The 16,062-nt window shown below is 43.0% G+C and overlaps 1 protein-coding gene across 1 annotated transcript in view; it reads right to left on the bottom strand.

Annotated features, from left to right (window-relative positions):
- LOC126263533 (zinc finger protein Gfi-1-like) overlaps nucleotides 1-16,062 on the bottom strand; it is a 171,097-nt gene that overhangs the window by 99,661 nt on the left and 55,374 nt on the right. The window lies entirely within an intron of this gene.

Here is a 16,062-nt window from a genome sequence, read left to right as displayed (position 1 = left end):
ACAAAACGGGATGTCTGTTTTGCCTTCTGATGAAAGATGGTTCTGTATCGATGCAAGTGATGACCATGCGTTGGTTAAAAGGCCAGTTGAGGGCTTGTATTAAGCCTGCCTGCATGCTAGAGACACTGGACCTATATCTGGAGTTATGGCCTGGGGTGTGACAACAGGGGCACGCACCGTGACCGCAAATTTGTACGTCAACCTGGTGATTCGAGCTCTTGTGCTGCCGTTGATGAGTAACATTCCAGGCGGTGTTTTCCAGCAGGACAACGCCGGCCCAAATACGGCTGTCGTGACTCAGCATCCTCTACAGAGTGTTAACATGCTCAATACGAGAGGCGTTAGAAAATTCCATGCAAAATTCGAACTACTTACGTGTTTGGAGTAAACCTTTTTATTTTTCGACATGGTCTCCTTTTAGTCCTCTACACTTTGTTCAACACTGTTCTAATTGGTTGATCCCTTTCGAATAATAGGAATTGTCCAAGTCTGCAAAATAGCTATTAGTTGCTGCAATCACCCCCTCCTTTGAATAAAATCTTTGTCCCGCCAGCCATTTCTTCAAATTAGGGAACAAATAGTAGTCCGAGGGAGCCAAGTCTGGAGAATAGGGGGGATGTTAAACGAGTTGGAATCCTGTTTCCATTAATTTTGCGACCACAACTGCTGAGGTGTGTGCTGGTGCATTATCGTGATGGAAAAAGACCTTTTTGCGGTCCAATCACCGGCGTTTTTCTTGCAGCTCGGTTTTCAGACAGTCCAATAACGAAGAATAATATGCGCCTGTAGTAGTTTTACCCTTTTCCAGACAGTCGATGAGGATTATCCCCTGCGAATCCCAAAAGACAGTCGCCATAACCTTTCCGGCTGAAGGAATGGTCTTCGACATTTTGGTGCAGATTCTCCCTTGGTAACCCATTGTTTAGATTGTTCTTTGGTCTCAGGAGTATAGTATTGTATCCATGTTTCATCCACAGTGACGAAACGACGCTTAAAGTCCTGTGGATTCTTCCTGAACAGTTGCAAAGCATCCTTGCAACACTTCACACGATTCCGTTTCTGGTCTAGCTAGAGCAGTCGCGCAGCCCATCTTGCGGATAGCTTTCTCATGTCCAAATGTTTTTGCAAAATATTATGTACCCGTTCATTCGATATTCCCACAGCACTAGCAATCTGACGCACCTTTACTATTCTGTCAATCATCACAATATTATGGATTTTATCAATGATTTATGGAGTCGTAACCTTCACAGGGCGTCCAGAATTTTCGGCATCACTTGTGCCCATATGACCACTCCGAAAATTATGAAACCACTTATACTCTGTTCTAATCGAAGGTGCAGAGTCACCGTAATGTTTATGAAGTTTTGCCTTTCATAAAGTAATGTTTAATCACCACACGAAATACATTTTCGTCCATTTTTTGAAAGTCACTCGACTTCCTTGATTCACAAAAATGCCAAACACAAAGAAATTGGCCAATATGGCTGAAACTTGGTGTGCGTTCTTTCCAAAGATGCTACTAACTACAGAGGATCTCGATAGGCACCGGTGGTGCCATCTCTCGGACTTTGCACGGACTTTTCAAAAGCCCTTCGTATTTTTGGTAACATTTTCGGAGACAAGCGATCTTGTAAGCCATATAAAATTAGTAAAAAAACAGCTATATCGCAATAATAATTCATTTAAAATGACCTGTTTCGGGCTAGTCTTAGGCCATCTTCAGAATAGCTCTGCGACTGCTCACAGTTTCAGCGACTGAGGTCTACGGGCTGTTCTGTACATCATTAACTCCAGCTGATGGGTAACAACTCTCCGAAGTTGATAAGTATAAATTACTTTCTTTTAAGTCACTGAGTTCTTTATGGAACTAGCTCGATTTCTCTCCTTCAGACTGCTATTCTGAAGATATCCTAGGACTAGGCCGAAACCCGTCATTTTGAATAAAATAACCATTGCGATCTAGACTGATTATCATTAACTTTATGTTAACATGTCGTCTTGGCCTGTTCGATCACCACATCTTTCAGTCGAGTACATCTGGGACATCATCAGACGAAAACTCCAGCGTCATCCACATACAGCTCTAATCGTCCCTGTATTGACCGACAAACTGTAACAGGAATGGAGCTTCATCCCACAAACTGACATCCAGCACTTCTACAACGCAATGCACTCACGTTTGCTTGCTTGCGTTCTGCTCTCTGGCGCTTGCACCTGTTACTGATGTACCAGCATTTCACATTTGCAAAAGGCTAATCTCGAGTACATTAACCTGTGATCTTACAATCTTTCTTTCTTTTGCTTGTGCCGTTTTCCCACAGTGACGCAGGGTCGGCATGGTTAATCGGATTTGGCAAGGTTAATTTAAGGGGTGGCCGCATGCCCTTCCTGCCGCCACCCCGTACACCCTGGGAAGGAATTAGTGATCCCCAACTGTCTGCGACTAGCGTAAGCCATGGAATAGTGTGAACGTGTTCAGATGTCTGCGAGCTGTGTAACTGAGACGGGACGTGGGGACCAGCCCAGTATTAACCTAGTGGGATGTGGAAAACCGCCTAAAAACCACATCCAGGCTGGTCGGCACTCCGGCCTCCGTCGTTAATCCGCCGGGCGAATTCGATCCGGGGCCGGCGCGCCTACCGAGTCCAGGAAGCAGCGGATTAGCGCTCCCGGCTAACCTGGCGGGTTAACCTGTGATCTTAGAATGTTAATCACTTAAATATGTTACCTAAACAAATGTATTCCCAAAATTTCATTACTCTACATCGACTACTTTTTGGCGTTGTGGATTTTTGCGTCACTGTCAGGCCCCCACAACCGCACGAGTGGTCGACTGTGAAGAGCGTACAAATTGGATATCTGGCCGGCGGAGTTCAAATGTTTATACATCGCTTTTGGTTATAAAATGCCTTCCCTTGAGTTAGGTAACAAACATAATGCCTCATTTAAATACGTTACTACAATATACTTTTTAATTTATGAACAAACAGCAATTAGACGCTGTTTATGAATTTATCTTGCGTACTGAATGGAATCTGCCTTAGCTAAAAGTTATGTACTGGACCCATAGCATTTTTCGTAGTTCATTTACGATAGATGTACGCTAAATACTCGAAGATTTGCCCACTCGCCGGCCGCGGTGGTCTCGCGGTTCTAGGCGCGCAGTCCGGAACCGTGCGACTGCTGCGGTCGCAGGTTCGAATCCTGCCTCGGGCATGGATGTGTGTGATGTCCTTAGGTTAGTTAGGTTTAAGTAGTTCTAAGTTCTAGGGGACTGATGACCACAGCAGTTGAGTCCCGTAGTGCTCAGAGCCATTTGCGCACTATATAGATATTTTCTGACTCTACCTTGCTTTAGATTTTATGACGAGAAGTGCGTTATATATGGCATAGTGCTTTGGCAACTCACGACCAAATTATCAAGTTTCAACGTAACCTAGAACATGAAAACACTACCGATCAGCCAACTTTCTTCAAAATGATCAGAACATATAAAATGGTATTCTGTCGGTCGGAAATCTTGCCTCCTGACAGCGTATAACCATTTTTGTGGTTTTGAGAAAGGAAACCTGAAAATAGATGCACAGACATTATGCTAATACCATGTTACAAAATCATTTTTTAAGCAAATGCACTGACATACAAAACAACTTAAAATATCCACATACCTGTGAAATGTAATATTCGTTCCTTTCTCGAATTTATTTGTACAATTAATCGCTGCACAACTCTTCACCACTGTACTTCTTTTGATTGGAATGTACAGACAGTAGAATTATGAGTATCAAATACTGTATGTGCGCCCCAACAAATATACAACGTTGAATCAGGGTCTTCATAAACAACAACACTACACAACACATCAGACTACAACCACTATAATGGCGTCCAGCCGAAGGTTCAAATTATCCCGCGACTGCAGCGCCATCAGTGAGTCTACTTATTTTTTACAAGGTCTTTGGTCACTGTATTAACTCCGGTACTATTCTCTGCAACTGCCAGACCTTTCATTTCAGAAGCGACTCTGGCATTCACAAAATATCTAGACTGAAGTGTACACTGGTATCGCTGTGTCTACGTGAATGAAACCAGTTTCGTGAAAGTGGTTTCACGAATCGAGTTTCGCAACCAAATGTCGTCGTGTAAAGTAGCTGTAACAGAGGAAGAGGAGGCGGCTTACTGCGGCAGGTGCGGCCCACGTGGCGTGCCGGGATTGGCTGGCGGCAGCGGACGCCGCAATCAGGCCGGGCGGGGCGCGGGAATCGCCTGCGAGATTTCCAATTGGCGCGGGAGAGCGGCCAAGGAGAAGCAGAGAGAGAGAGAGAGAGAGAGAGAGAGAGAGAGAGAGAGAGTGACGGAGGAGGGGGAGGGGGAGGAGGACGCGCTACGGCCGGCAATCCAATTCCTTGGCCTACATTCCACCTGCGCCTCGCCTCGCTTCGCCGCCGCTCCTGCACTGCGGCCGATCGGCGCTACGCTGCAACCTGCCAGCTGCCAGCTGCTACCCGACCCCGATGCACGGCCCCAGCGGACACGTGCTGCGCTAGGGGAGTGTGCTTGGCTAAAGGGGTTAGCACAGTACAGGCGAAAGTAGGAGGGACGGATTATGAAGACAATTGTGTCGGACGATGATAATGTTTTTTTTTAATTTTTTTATTTTTCGCATTGGGTACCGAAGACCATACAGCAAACAGGTGTTATAGTCTGTCTGTAAACTCAAGAGCGAACAGCGCTTTTGGTGGGGGAAGTGGCCTTTCCCGGAAGAACGCTGCCACCGTCTACAGGGGCACCCAAAATCTGTTGCCCATTACCTGTATAGCAGTGTAGACTGGCGTGCAGCGATGTACGTCGTTTCTTTTCGTGGGATCTTACAAGGGAACCTCCCCATCGCACCCCCCTCAGATTTATTTATAAGTTGGCACAGTGGATAGACCTTGAAAAATTGAACACAGATCAATCGAGAAAACAGGAAGAAGCTGTATGGAACTATGAATAAAATAAGCAAAATATACAAACTGAGTAGTCCATGCGTAAGATAGGCAACATCAAGGACAGTATGAACTCAGGAGCGCCCGTGGTCCCGTCGTTAGCGTGAGCAGCTGCGCAACGAAAGGTCCTTGGTTCAAGTCTTCCGTCGTGTGAAGAGTTTACTTTCTTTATTTTCGCAATGTTATGATCTGTCCGTTCGTTCATGGACGTCTCTGTTCACTGTAATAAGTTTAGTGTCTGTGTTTTACGACCGCACCGCAAAACCGTGCGATTAGCAGACGAAAGGACGTGCCTCTCCAATGGGAACCGAAAACATTTGATCGCAAGGTCATAGGTCAACCGATTCCTCCACAGGAAAACACGTCTGATATATTCTATACGACACTGGTGACGGCATGTGCGTCACATGACAGGAATATGTTGTCGACCACCTAACTTATACACTTGGCGAATGGGTAAAAAGATTCTTCTAGCTTGCTCGATTTAGGTTTTCTTGTGGATGTGATAATCACTCCAAAAAAAGTGATGAAAACGTAAGAGTTTGTCACATAAACTGAAAATAAAAAATTAAACTTTTCACTCGAGGGAAGACTTGAACCTAGGACTTCTCGTTCCGTAGCTGCTCTCGCTAACCACGTGACCACGTCGCTCCTTGACTCCCACTGTCCTTGATGTTGCCTATCTTCGAATGGACTACTCAGTTTGTATATTTTACTATTTTTTTCATAGTTCTACACAACTTCTTCCTGTTTTCTCGATTGATCTGTGTTCAGCTTTTCAAGGCCTATCCACTGTGCCAACTTATAACTAAATCTGAGGGGGGTGCGATGGGGAGATTTCCTTGTAAGTTCTAGGGGACTGATGACCTCAGATGTGAAGTCCCATAGAGCTCAGAGCCACTTGAACCATTTTGTAACGCAGTAGGCAGTTAGGATTACTAACAAGTAGGTAGTAGTGTATAGTTTAACAAAATCGTAATTTTGCCCATTAACCTGCACTGTTTACACTGGCTGTAATTTACAAATTAACTGTAATAACTGTAATAGCTGCAAATAACATACAACATTGAATCATTTTAGGACCCACTAATCACTAAGGTGGTGGGCTATATTGTATAATTATTATTATGTATTACAATAAAGACATTTTTTTTAAAAAAAAAGAACTGCAACATAGAGAAGTCCGTTTATCAGCCACGGCTTCGTGGTTAAGTGGTCACGATCACCGTGGACGACCTTTATTCGAAGCTTCTTCAGCCCAATTCTTTATTTCTTTTTTTTTATTTGTTTTTCACAGTTAGCTGTATTCAAATTTGTGTCTGTGTCGTGGTGTAACATCCGTCTGCAATAGCGTCGTGGAAGGGACCTATAATGACAGTTGATTCTGCACAACTACTCCATTAGCAGTCGAAAGCAAGTGGCTTTCTAATGGGAACCGCAAAAGTTTGATGACAAAGAGACACGTCAACCGAATCCTCCACCGGAAAAGTCGTCTGGTGTGTCATACACGGCATTAGTGACAGTACGTTTGCAATACGACAGGAATCTCTTATCGACGCACATAGCTCGAACGCCTGGTGAGTGAGTGAGATATGCCTATTTGCTCCGATTTAGGTGTCCGTGTCAATGTGAATGAGATCATTTCCAACGAAATGATGAAAACTTAAGTTTGTCACATAAGCTGCAACAAATGAATACAACAGTTTCACAACCACGCACTTTCTCTTTTCTCTGTCAGAACAGATATTTTTAACATTTTTAAGTTGCGTTCCGTTTTGGACTTTTGGCTCTTGAATTCCTTTCCTGTAACGGTGTTCACACACGTTGATTTGTTGTTTTCATTTCTATGAGACGTCTACATGGTAACTCCCCTGCTTTCACTGTTCATCAAAAAATGGTTCAAATGGCTCTGAGCACTATGGGACTCAACTGCTGTGGTCATAAGTCCCCTAGAACTTAGAACTACTTAAAACTAACTAACCTAAGGACAGCACACAACACCCAGCCATCACGAGGCAGAGAAAATCCCTGACCCCGCCGGGAATCGAACCCGGGAACCCGGGCGTGGGAAGCGAGAACGCTACCGCACGACCACGAGATGCGGGCACACTGTTCATCACATTTGCTTGCGACGGTAATGTATTTCTACCACATGACTCATATTCTGTAGCCAGCGTGTACTCTGACAACTGCCAAGAATACGGAAAGAGAACAAATATTTCAGTATCCAGACGGACAGTTCATAACTTTATAAAAAAAAAAGTTAATAAATATGGCACGAGTGAGTTAAAAGCTGCCACTTTTTGTCCACAAAACTGTTTGACATCACAAGGCCAACGAAGTATCTTAGTTCTCAGCTAGTTCTCCTATTTGTACTAACTAGTATCGCCTGCGATTGAAACTCGACCAATTGTCTTGATGAAGCAACGAAAGCAAATTTGTTTATATAATTAATAGGAATTTATTCTTATGCAGCTTCTAAGTTACTACCTGAACACTATGCATGTTTTTCGTTCTTAACTAATGTTTCTTTCGTATTTATATTTCTACTAAGAAGTACAATGCACATAAATTTTAATTATAACTTACGTGATGGTTAACCACTTACAGACAGAGAATTCAAAAACTCTACTGAATAGTAATTATTAATTTCGTAATCAATATCTCAAATTATTTTATCATAGCTGTCATGAATGTCTGCTTCACCTGGAATATCAGTGAGTAAGCGAAAAGACAACGCCAATAAACAACGTTATGTATAGCCTTTGTTGCCCCCCCCCCCCCCCCCCCGAAGGCTGCAAATGAACCGTCTGTTATATTTAAACGTGAACGACCCTTGTATGTGGTTTCACGAAAAGTTGTTACTTTCGTGTGCTATTTCTACCATAGCACCTGATCGTTCCACGGGATAGTTATCAGCAGTGTGTGAGATAGAGGAAAACTTTTCTCATGAATGTATGTCTACCTCCTATTACCTCTAATGGCTACGTATACACACGTTGGCCTCCTTAAGCAATTAATATTAAAAATAGTTACTTCAGTTTTCGATGTCCACGTATTACTACAAGAATCCCATTCTTTGAAAAGTCCAGCTGTGAAGGTAGGTCGTTCTAACTGTCCCTCAAAGAAGAAATGCTGTGGCTCATTCTATAAAGTGTGCATGTAGATGTTGCACAAACTAAATTACAGAGAGTATTACGTCAAAGTGCCCAGTATTATTTAATAGATCGTGCAATTTCAGACCTTTCGGGCTGTTGTTGTTGTTGTTGTTGTTGTTGTTGTGGTCTTCAGTCCTGAGACTGGTTTGATGCAGCTCTCCATGCTACTCTATCCTGTGCAAGCTTCTTCATCTCCCAGTACCTACTGCAACCTACATTCTTCTGAATCTGCTTAGTGTATTCATCTCTTGGTCTCCCTCTACGATTTTTACCCTCCACGCTGCACTCCAATGCTAAATTTGTGATCCCTTGATGCCGCAAAACATGTCCTACTAACTGATCCCTTCTTCTAGTCAAGTTGTGCCACAAACTTCTCCCCAATCCTATTCAATACCTCCTCATTAGTTACGTGATCTACCCACCTTATCTTCAGCATTCTTCTGCAGCACCACATTTCGAAAGCTTCTATTCTCTTCTTGTCCACACTAGTTATCGTCCATGTTTCACTTCCATATATGGCTACACTCCATACAAATACTTCCAGAAACGACTTCCTGACACTTAAATCTATACTCGATGTTAACAAATTTCTCTTCTTCAGAAACGATTTCCTTGCCATTGCCAGTCTACATTTTATATCCTCTCTACTTCGACCATCATCAGTTACTTTACTCCCTAAATAGCAAAACTCCTTTACTACTTTAAGTGTCTCATTTCCTAATCTAATTCCCTCAGCATCACCCGATTTAATTTGACTACATTCCATTATACTTGTTTTGCTTTTGTTGATGTTCATCTTATATCCTCCTTTCAAGACACTGTCCATTCCATTCAACTGCTCTTCCAAGTCCTTTGCTGTCTCTGACAGAATTACAATGTCATCGGCGAACCTCAAAGTTTTTACTTCTTCTCCATGAATTTTAATGCCTACTCCGAATTTTTCTTTTGTTTCCTTTACTGCTTGCTCAATATACAGATTGAATAACATCGGGGAGAGGCTACAACCCTGTCTCACTCCTTTCCCAACCACTGCTTCCATTTCATGCCCCTCGACTCTTACAACTGCCATCTGGTTTCTGTACAAATTGTAAATAGCCTTTCGCTCCTGTATTGTACCCCTGTCACCTTCAGAATTTGAAAGAGAGTATTCCAGTTAACATTGTCAAAAGCTTTCTCTAAGTCTACAAATGCTTTCGGGCTACACATCATTAATTCATATCTGACTGTTGCCATTACAGAGAGGGACCTTGAAACCCACTGCACAAGGCCATTATAGGTTGGCTACTATTACACTTTAATAGCTGGAAGTATTCTGCCAAATACCTCCTTAAGATGTTATCCACAGAAGATATGCCAGACGAAGAATGCGTACTCCGGAGAAAATAAGGTAAGCGATATACACACCTTACGTCGCTGAGGCAGTAGACATACCATTAGTGGAAGAAGACGTTGCAGCAGTTATTACTCAAACCAGGAAAGGCAGGGCACCTAGCCCTGACAACATTAAGCCAATATATTATGCCAAATAAAATCTTAAGTTCCGATATACGGAATATTTCACATTTTGTGAAATGAAAACATCTTGTCTGGGAGGATACCTAATATATGGGGACATTCTCGTGTTGTAATAATAAAAACTGGTGCCGATGGCGATGCAACGACGTGGAAAATCTCATGGACCAATTTTTTTTTTTCAACCACTTTCGGGGAAGCATGATAAACTTTTAGCCGATAGGTTACAAAGCATTAGGAAACTATGCAGACTTAGTGAATTTCCATTCGGATTTAGGAAATTAAAAACGATTGGTGGGTGGGGTGGGGGGGGGGTGCCCATGTGTCTTTGGTGTTCGGTTCCTATTTGAGCTACGAAAGTGGCATGACATGTTTTTGCCTTAGACCGAAACAGGCCTTTTGTATAGCTATCCGAACATCTGCCTTACTGCAGCTATGTTGCAGCATACTCGCATGAATCAATCTTCGAACGAAGAACCGGAGCTGGCGCACAGGCAAATTGTGTGAATAGATTAATTCCTTTTGCAAATGATTTCAGTTCGGCTGAAATTAATACTCGGGTAAAGGCACCATTTGTATGTGCGTCGTTCGGATTTTACGTGCAAAAACAGTCACCCTTAAATCACTCCGGTCTGGGGCGAGACCGCTACTTCAAACATCGTGCACTGGTGCATCGGGACATGGCAACAGGTAAGTTTTAACTGTTTGAATACATTTTGCCTCGTTTGTATTTTACGTGAAAAAAATGCATTTTCCTGGGAAGTTTCTGAATCGCGCCACTCCTATCCTTTAAACTTGTACGAATCGGTTCAAACTGTGGACGAAGGTAGCTAAATGGAGAAAGTCAAAACGACATTTTTTTCCGTCCAATAATCTTCATCCGTTGTCGAGATACGATGGTTTAAAGTGGAGCTGAATGTAGCACTTAAAATTCGGTCTTACGTGAATTGAATGCGTTGAAACGGTCTAAAGCGAATCAAATAAATAAAAAGTACACTTTTATGATATCATTGAAACCTGATTTCAAAATTATAGCTTCAATCGAATTTTACGTGCAAGAAACACGTTTCTATGAATTTTTTTATGCGCTACTTCTAAGTTACAAACTAGTGTGAATGAGTTCCAATTTTGTAAGAAGATAAACAAATACATGCAATTAATGGTCGTCCTGTTTTCCTGTGAAAGCTTTACAGTTACCACGAAATGAGCAGCATGGTTGGAAGGACAATAAAAATACCTAAACCGAGTCAAGCGTCTCCCGAATCAACAAAAGTCTATATCAATCACCAAGTACGGCGGTCTAATGTCAAAATTATGGTACAGTACAAGTAGGGAACCCGCATGAAAAATGTTGGTACCATAGCTTAAAAAAGACGAATGTGTCCTGGGCAGAGCTAGAGAAGTATAAGAAGGACTAGCTTTTCGACTTACCTGCAAGCTTCAAAGACATTTAAATCTAAACATCTTGACATATTCGTGCTTTTTCTCACGAGTTAACTCTACGTACCCAGGCAGTGAGCTCTCTTGGCTGCAGGGTGTTGGCACACCTGCATCTTGCAGCTTATACGCTGAAGTCCCTGATCCTGTGCCCAAACTCCAGAAGATTCGCCAGCCATAGTACACAACATAAAATATCATTTGGCTGAAGAGCATACATGTAATAGCTAGACACGTTTTATGGGGAATAATTTTTTGTATAGATTCAAAGTGCAAATATGTTTAGATGTTTTGACTTAAATGTCTCTGAAGCTGCCAGATAAGTCGAAAAGCTAGTTACCTTCTTTTACATCCATCACTCTTCGTAAGACATATTCGTCATTTTTTTGCTATTATAGAAGCACTTTTGATTTTGGCGATAGATATATTCGGAGCATTCGATAATTTAAATGTTAAGAATCTTTCCTGGTGATGATAGGCACAACAAAAACACTGTCACAAAGGAAGCTTTCAGCCAACAAGGCCTTTGTCAAAAACAGACAACAGACACACCGACACACACTCACGCAAACGCAAGTCACACACATACATGACCACAGTCTCTGGAAGCGGAAGATAGTGGCAGACTACTGGCTTCAGCAGTGGTCATGTGTGTGTGTGTGACTTGCGTTTGCGTGAGTGTGTGTCGGTGTGTCTGTTGTCTGTTTCTGACAAAGGCCTTGTTGGCCGAAAGCTTCATTTGTGACGGTGTTTTTGTTGTGCCTATCTGCGACTCAACATCTCCGCTATATGCTGAACAGCAACTACCCTTTTCATAATACTGTTACATTCCATTCTGGATTGTCCATTGTTTGCGTCTTTCGTGGAAGTATTTGTCTGGGATGAAGCCGTGTACGACAGCGAAACGTGGACGACAAATAGTCTGGACAAGAGAGGAATAGAAGCTTTCGAAATGTGATGGTACAGGAAAATGCTCAAGATTAGACGGGTAGCTGGGATAGCTAATGAAGAGGTACTGAATGGAAACAGGGAGAACAGAGCAATAATCGGGTGAATGAAGGGATGGGATGACAGGACACATCCTGGGACATCGATCAGTGGTCAGTTTGATAATGGAAAGAAGAATGGGGTGAGCGGGCTGAGGGTGGGCAGAGAGCGAGGTTTCCCTCCAGCAAGCAGATACAGACGGATGTAGGTTGCGAGAGTTATCCAGAGGTGTCGGGATGGTGTTGTCTTGAATGTCCCATCCAGTTGCACGCCATCATCTCATTTTCTGAAAGACGCATCATGCGTCAGAGGGAAACTGAATGGTTGAAAATGACGGAAAACAAACGAAAAAAACTAAAGTCAGTCCGAACAGGCATTGGAAGGCTCAACGGTACCGACCGGCCGTCGTGTCATCCTGAGACCACAGGCGTCACTGGATGCGGATTTGGTAGCGAATGTGATCAGCACACTGTTCTCCGGGCTGTGTCACTTTAAGAGACCGGGCCGCTACTTCTCTATCAAGTAGCGCCTCAGTTTGTGTCACAAGGGCCGAGTGCACCCCGCTAGCTAACAGCGCTCGGCAGACCGGATGGTCACCCGTCCAAGTGCTAGCCCAGCCAAACACTTCGGTGATCTTACGGGAACCGGTGTGACCACTGGGGCAAGGCCGCCGGCACAGACAACAAGCTGCAGTCGCTCAAATCGACCACCTAGGTATGGCAGACTTCTTGTCAGCCTCACCGCTGGAAGTTGGCTTTGCTTATCAGGCTGCGCGTCTGACACAGCCCTTTAACACATGCCTTCCTCCTCCGGCGGGAGGATTCACCACTCTGGGAAGTGTTGTGGTGTGCCACTTTCAGTTCAGCGCATGTTGGCAACGTTCGTCCTACATATTGATACCGGAACAGAAGAGAATCGAAGCATTTGAGATGTGGTGCTATAGACGAATGTTGAAAATTAGGTGGACTGATAAGGTAAGGAATGAGGAGGTTCTACGCAGAATCGGAGAGGAAAGGAATATGTGGAAAACACTGATAAGGAGAAGGGACAGGATGATAGGACATCTGCTAAGACATGAGGGAACGACTTCCATGGTACTAGAGGGAGCTGTAGAGGGCAAAAACTGTAGAGGAAGACAGAGATTGGAATACGTCAAGCAAATAATTGAGGACGTACGTTGCAAGTGCTACTCTGAGATGAAGAGGTTAGCACAGGAAAGGAATTCGTGGCGGGCCGCATCAAACCAGTCAGTAGACTAATGACAAAAAAAAAAGGGCAATCCTCAGTGTCGGTGGAGGTTTGCCCACCATCCTAGTCGATAGTGATTGCAAAGTTACAAGAGTGGTGAAATATTGTGAAGTCTCAGGCCTCATCCATAAATTGGTGGGGAAGGGAGGCAGACTTGAATACGTTGTAAACTGCTTCGCATGTGGGAACAGCCTTCGTCCCCACCCGTGATACTGGCATGCTGACTTTTCTTCAGGGTACTGATCACCATGATGTTGACCGCCCCTCACCTCAAATCATCATCATCATCATTATGAAGAGGTGCAGAGGCTTGCGTCGAGAGCTCCATCAAATCAGTCTTCGAAATGCAGATCACAACAACAACAAGGCAACCATAAGCGGAGCCATACAAGCACAGATATAGCTATGTTGATTCGTTACCACGGTGTCCCCGCTGCAGTGTGAGAAGGCTGCTGTGCTTTTTTTGTTTGCAAGAGGTTAGCAGCCGTACACTTGGCGGACGAGAGCGGGGGAGAGTCTATACAGCGGGCGGGACGCGTGTCCACCTGCCGATAGGGGGTGGGCCCGCTTCCTTCCTGCACCGCCAGTCGATACTCCGGGGAGAAGGGCGGCAACAGAAGAGCACGGCGCTCAGCCAACATGGCCGCCACGCGCCGGCCGACAGACGACAGCCGACACCTGTGACGTTGCCGTCGCACTCGCAGGCGCAACACACGCTGGCCGCCAGACAGAAACCGGCTCTAAACAGCTCCGTGCAACCGACTGCAGCTGTACAGACCACACACGACCACTCACTTGGTTTTATTGCCGTAGAAAGGCGATAATCTGGAGGTATGACCATGATGGCGATTATGAAATCCTCCTTCATCAAAAAAATAGAAGAAAAAATAAGGTGAAATAATGTAGTTGTGGTCTTCAGTCCTGAGACTGGTTTGATGCAGTTCTCCATGCTGCTCTATCCTGTGCAAACTTCTGCATCTTCCAGTACCTACTGCAGCCTACACCCTTCTGAATCTGCTTAGTGTATTCATCTCGTGGTCTCCCTTTACGATTCTTACCCTCCACGCTGCCCTCCAATACTTGATGCCTCAGAACATGTCCTACCAACCGATCCCTTCTTCTAGTCAAGTTGTGCCACATTCTCCCCAATTCTATTCAATACCTCCTCAAAACTGTCGATAAATTTAAATATTTCGGCGAAATAATAACATACAATCTAAATGAGAAGCCATCGTGGCAGAATAGAATAAAAAATCTGAACTACGCAAATTACATTACCAAAACTACATACAACAAAAAAAGCCTATCTATAGATGCAAAATTAAAACACTATAAAACAGTTACACAACCAGAAATAACGTATGCAGCTGAAACTATCTTGAAAACAACTAATACAGCAGAAATTGACAGAATACTAAAAATAGAAAGAAGAATAATTAGGTCATGTATAAGTAAACAGTACAAAATAAATGGACATTGGAGAATAGCATCAAATGAAACAGTATATAAGAAAATAGAACCAGTCATGAGCACGATAAGGAAGAAACGCATCTCATTCTTTGGACATCTGATGAGGACTCCAGAAAACAGAATTAGTAAAAAAATAATACAAAAATTGTGGAATAGCAAGAGCGACATTAAATGGGTCACAGAAATTAAGGAAGATATAAAAGAACTCCAAATTACAGTAGATGACCTAAAAAACAAGACAGAGAAAACCAGAATACTGCAAGACCCGCAAACCAGACTACAAATGAAAATCAGTAAAAGGAGTACAGGAAGAGTGGTCTCAAATGAAGAAAGAAAGAAAATATCTGAAAGAATGAAGAAATATTGAGTAGATAGAAGAGCAAAACGCCTTTCATATAAGAATAGACGGTAATAATTATATTACTTAAATATCATATTAAGTTATTGTTGAGCCAAATTGTATCCCTGTGTAACAACTTGTTTATAACCTTGTATTTTTGACTGCAGTGGTCCAATGAAGGCCATAAAATAAATAATAACAATAATAAAAATAATACCTCCTCATTAGTTATGTGATCTACCCATCCAATCTTCAGCATTCTTTTGTAGCACCACATTTCGAAAGCTTCTATTCTCTTCTTGTCCAAACTATTTATCGTCCATGTTTCACTTCCATACATGGCTACACTCCATACAAATACTTCCAGAAACGACTTCCTGACACTTAAATCTATACTCGATGTTAACAAATTTCTCTTCTTCAGATACGCTTTCCTTGCCATTGCCAGTCTACATTTTATATCCTCTCTACTTCGAGCATCATCAGTTATTTTGCTCCCCAAATATCAAAACTTCTTTATTTAAGTGTCTCATTTCCTAATCTAATTCCCTGAGTATCACCTGATTTTATTAGACTACATTCCATTAGCCTAGTTTTGCTTTTGTTGATGTTCATCTTATATCCTCCTTTCAATAATAATAACTTTTATATGTTTACATTTACCAGGTGCCAAATTTTCCAGCTAACTTTCGGAGAGGATAAAGTAGCACGAAACCTTGAGTCATGGAAATCGCCAGGTATTTGAGAAATTCCAACCATGCTTTTCAGTTGCTTCCGTTTTTGTTTTGTGTTAGGGCGCAAAAGCAACTTAGGTCATAAGTAACCATGTCAGGACCGTAGAACACGAAGGCGAAAAAGGAGTTAAAAGCGATTACACGATAAGCCCAATCGATGGAAGGAAACACTGCTAATAACAGGG

Source organism: Schistocerca nitens, chromosome 6 (assembly GCF_023898315.1).
Source record: "Schistocerca nitens isolate TAMUIC-IGC-003100 chromosome 6, iqSchNite1.1, whole genome shotgun sequence".
Taxonomy (NCBI): Eukaryota; Metazoa; Arthropoda; class Insecta; order Orthoptera; family Acrididae; genus Schistocerca; species Schistocerca nitens.
The sequence above is the reverse complement of the archived record's forward strand: the minus strand, read 5'-3'. Positions and strand labels throughout refer to the sequence as shown.